The sequence below is a fragment of the Scylla paramamosain genome, chromosome 46, assembly GCF_035594125.1.
Source record: "Scylla paramamosain isolate STU-SP2022 chromosome 46, ASM3559412v1, whole genome shotgun sequence".
NCBI lineage: Eukaryota > Metazoa > Arthropoda > Malacostraca > Decapoda > Portunidae > Scylla > Scylla paramamosain.
The window spans coordinates 7,503,358-7,508,357 of record NC_087196.1 but is presented as its reverse complement, the minus strand read 5'-3'; the positions used below and the strand labels follow the sequence as shown (position 1 = coordinate 7,508,357).

Sequence of the window (5,000 nt, the reverse complement as noted above, 5' to 3'; positions counted from 1 at the left end):
CTACCTCAACACAACTGGAATATCTGTTAGAAAATAAATATTTCCCTACTAGAAAAAAATTAAATAAATCTTCTCTTAACCTGATTAAAGGAGCTTCCTGTCAGAGATCATGTTTACATCCCTTGCCAGTAGATTTGTTAAGTGGTGCACCTCACTGTGATGACATAACAGCTTTGCATGCTCATTAATTTCTACACTACCATAAAAAAAAAAAAAAAAACGAACCAGTGATACAACTTTTATAAATTATTTTCTTTTACCATTTTGATTAAAGAAAAATCGAAAAAAAACGCTACTTGAACACAGCTGAAAAGTATCGTAGAAAAAAAACATTAGTATTTTTACTCAAGGAGTCTTCTTAACTTAATTACAGGAGGTTTTTCTTAAGGAAATATGTTTATACTCGTATTTACCTTTCTCTCCCCATTCCTCCATTGCCTCCTTCATTTCCCTTCCTTTGCTGGTAAAAGGAAGCTGCAAAACTTTTAAAAACGCGGAAAATCTCGTAGCAACTGCGTTAACTTTCATGCACCTTGTTAGGTTTTATTTTTAGAAGAAAATAGCGAGCGATTTACAAAACGATGGGAAGAGGTTAGTGCAACAGAAATAAGGAGTAAGGAAGAGAGGATGAAATAAACCAGGCATGAAGATACTAGAAAGAGAAACTGTGTCAGGAGAGAGGAACTACTGAAATATAGAGGATAATAGAATGAGAGAAAAAGGATACAAACAAAAATCCAGATGAAACTATTTTAAATACGATACGAGTAATAACAATATCGTTTCCTCCTCCTGCTCCTCTTGCTCCTCCCCCTTTCTCCCTCCTCCTCCTTCCACCTTTCCGAAACATAATTACACGTAATAACCACAACTCAGTACATTTCCGATTTTTGTAATATCTGGCAACACTACATAGCTCCTCCGCTCCCTCCCCCCGCCCCTCTCTCTCTCTCTCTATGACTCACTGGCCTGTATATATACGAACGGGAACGAGAACGACAAGGAGAGAGAAAGAGAGAGAGAGGCAGAATTATGACATCTTGCTCTTCGCTCGCTCTCTTCGGAGGAAACCCAGACAGACTTAGAGGGACGCCCGGCTGTGCATCTTTACAATTTACAGCGATGGGAGTGAGAGCAGTGACACTAAAGCACGCCACAATACGCCGCGCTCCGCCGCTGACTTACGCGCACTGCTTCCGCTTTAAAAACAAGTTAGTCTGTTACACCTACCTGCATCAAGCGCCGCCGCCATCTTTAAAACCAGCTGTCGACGTGTGTCCTGAAAATTAAACAGGAAAAATTGATGCGATGAAGTAAAAGATGGAAAGGAAAATATTTAATGTATTGTAAAATGAACGAATGCAATGAAGAATTAAAGCAAAGGAGAATATTAGGTAAACTTATCATGAAATTAAACAAAATAAGTAAATATATACAATAAAGAGTGCATGGAAAGGAAAATACTAAGAGAGAAAAGTAAAATGAAAATGTCAAGCACCAATTTGCAATCGTTTCTCTCTTATCTATAATAATATGAAAAAAATACTGCTTAATGTTACGATTAATACTTTTTTTTTCTATATCTTCTTTTTTTTTTTTTCTCCTTTAATATCTTAACCATCATCTTTCTCTTGCTTGGTTCGGGGATCAATACCACGGATCAACATTCCCCAAAACACACTCAGTCTTCAGCGCCTTCCTCAGTCACACCCATAACAAGCATGTCCTCTTTCACTGCACCCATAAACCTTCCCTCATGTCTTAATCTCTTCCTCCCGCCAGACAGATCCATCTCCTGCATCCTCCACACACACCTCCCGTCTCTCCTGACGCGCCCACACACATCAGTCTCGTCTCTATGGCCGTCACTTCAGGTGTCATGCTTTGTAAGGAGGCTGTCAGCGGATCAGAGAGCTTACGTACGATTGAGAAAAAACACATTGAGCACAGCTAGGTTGCAGATTTGGATGCAATGGAGAAGAAGGAAGAGCGGGAAAAGAAAGGAGGAAAATAAAGGCGAAGAAGGAGGAAAGAAAATATGGCAAAAATATAAACGGAATGGTGTATAATATTCATGTATAGACAAAGACTGCGCTGTATCATCATCAACATCAATAAAGATAAGTTAATAAAGAAAATAAATAAAAAAAAAAGACGTCTTTTCTTTTTTATATTTGTTCGTTACGGAAAGCAGAAATAAAAGTTGTACATTTCTCGGAAAGTTAAAAAGCACCAGCCACATCAACAACAACAACAAAAATATACAAGTAGATAAATTAAATAAAGAAAACTCTTCTTTTTAATATCCATACGTTACACAAAGCAGGAATAAAAGCTGTACATTACTCGCATAGTTAAAAATAATCAACAACGACAGCAACAAAAAAAAATAAAAATAAAAAAAAACAAATAAATGAATTAAATAAAAACTCTTTTTAATATCTATGCTACACAAAGCAGGAATATAAGCTCAACGTTACTCGCATAATGTCAAAAACTATAATAATTTATCATAATCAACAACAACAAATATAAACTAACTAAACAAATAAAATAAATAAATAAAAACTATCATTCTTTTTAACATCTACTCAATTCTCCTCTGCTGGACGTGCTTCTGTGCCACGTACGTGAAAGAAGACGCTGTTTTGTGTAAAGATCCTTAAGATGTTGCGCAGAAGACTTTTAGTAAAGATGTTCTCCCTAAGAGTCTGCTGAAGTATGCAGCCAGGAATGTGTCTTGCTCTGCGTCTCACTCCCTGAGCTGCCCGTAACGGTGAGGAGGTCTGCTGTTACTTGTAGGTTTAGAATTGTGTGGTAGTAGTAGTAGTAGTAGTAGTAGTAGTAGTAGTAGTAGTAGTAGTAGTAGTAGTAGTAGTAGTAGTGGTAGTGGTAGTAGTAGTAGTATCAACAATAATGTGATAATTTCAGTATTAGTATTATCATTAGTAGTAGTAGTAATAGTAGTAGTAGTAGTAGTGTGATAATAACTGTAGTAGTAGTAGTAGTAGTAGTAGTAGTAGTAGTAGTAGTAGAATAGTAGTAGTAGTAGTAGTAGTAGAGGCAAGAGCGAAAATCATGTGGAGAGGAAAACTTCTTTACAGTACAAATTAGAGAAGACCAAGAAGCAAGTGGGGTAATTAGCACTAATTAACAAAATAAATAAAACTTTTAAGACCACACCGCAAATTTCGCCCTGTAACATTTTCCGCGAAAAAGAAAACGGGGGAAAAAAAAAAATACCAAGAAAAAGAAAACGTACCTAACTAACTAACAAGCCAAAAAAATAATGACGGAAAACAGAGAGAGAGAGAGAGAGAGAGAGAGAGAGAGAGAGAGAGAGAGAGAGAGAGAGAGAGAGAGAGAGAGAGAGATGGGGAAGAGAGTACGAGTCAAGGGGAAACTAAAGCATTACCCTTCTCTGCCTCTCTTATTACACTTAAACTCTGCAATTATATCAAAAAGCTTATTCACCTCCTGCCTCCACGCTTGGCTGGGCTGGGCTGAGATGCTTGGTCAGTTTATACTCAGGAGGCGCCGTGTGTCAGGATTACAGGCTTAGGTTAGGCTGGGGAGAGGATGAAGAGGGCAGAGGTGGGAGAGATAGAGAGACTTGGTGCTAAGGCTGAGTTTCACTTCGCTATGCCTCTCTGTGTCATTGCATTACTTAGTGTTTAATAACCTACTACTGTTACTACTACTGGCACTACTACTACTACTACTACTGCTATTACTAATAACGGTAATGCTACTACTACTACTGCTAATCCTACTACAATTATTATTTCTACTGCAGGTACTAAAATTATTGCTCTTGCTGCTGTTGTTGCTACTACCACAACTACTAGTACTACTATTATTCGCGATGGTGTGTGTGTGTGTGTGTGTGTGCGTGTGTGTGTGTTGCAGATTTGGATACAATGGAGAAAAAGTAGGAAGAGCGGGAAAGGAAAGGAGGAAAACAAAGGCAAAGAAAGAGAAAAGAAAACATTGCAGAATATAAACGGAATGACAGAAAAAAAAAGAAAACAGAAAGAAACAAAAACAAATAAAAAAAAAAGAAAGCTGCACATGAACTCTCTCTCTCTCTCTCTCTCTCTCTCTCTCTCTCTCTCTCTCTCTCTCTCTCTCTCTCTGTCCCCATCCCTTTCCTTCATTATTCCCCATCTCCCTCACCCTCCCCTCCCCCATCCACCACCCACAACCTCGTACCTCACCCAAACTACTCAATGGCCAGCACTAATAATATCTCTAAGTAGGTCATACGAGTCAATTTTACGGAAGGTTCAATGGGCTGTTCTCGTTTTGATGCGTGGCTTCCAGCTTCGATGAACGAGCTGGAATTATCACCACAGCCGCGACCCACTAATGGTATGGGGGGAGTTTAGGGTCGTAAGCAATGAGAGGAGTATGGGGGGGGGGGAGGAATGGGAGGGAGGGTTTTGGGTACGAGAATGGGGGAGATACGAGAGCGACTGTGGGAGTGTGATTAGTGTATGTGAGAGATAAGGGGAGAGTGGGGGAGATGAGAGTGGGGGAGATGAGAGAGAGAGAGAGAGAGAGAGAGAGAGAGAGAGAGAGAGAGAGAGAGAGAGAGAGAGAGAGAGAGAGAGAGAGAGAGAGAGAGAGAGCAAAACAAGAAATAAAACAAGAAAAGGAAGAACAAGAATAAAGAAAACTTCAAATTAACCTCATTCATTCTCAGCATACAAATAAATAAATAGATAATTAGACAAATAAATAAATAACCACTTAAAAAAAAAAAAAATACGAAGGAGTGAAACAAAAACTATAAGCAAAACACGCACCAATATTTTACCCTTCTACATGCATCAACCTGCTACAGTCAACTTCTATACAAGGAAGAGATATAGGAAGGCGACGACAACACACACAAGCACGTAAACACTTAATTTATATATTCCGTGCAACTCGAAAAAAAAAAGAAAAAAAAAAAAGGCCAGGACTGAACAACAAATTTACCAGTTTAGGGAGAAGTG

The 5,000-nt window shown here is 38.6% G+C and overlaps 1 long non-coding RNA gene across 2 annotated transcripts in view; it reads right to left on the bottom strand.

Annotated features, from left to right (window-relative positions):
• LOC135094784 (uncharacterized) overlaps window positions 1-1,254 on the bottom strand; it is a 30,134-nt gene extending 28,880 nt beyond the window's left edge. The window contains exon 1 of one of the 2 annotated variants that reach the window (XR_010263973.1): window positions 1,231-1,254. This is a non-coding gene — a long non-coding RNA (uncharacterized LOC135094784). The remainder of the gene's footprint in view (window positions 1-1,230) is intronic. The other variant, XR_010263974.1, reaches the window with a different exon arrangement.
• Window positions 1,255-5,000: the final 3,746 nt, after the last annotated feature.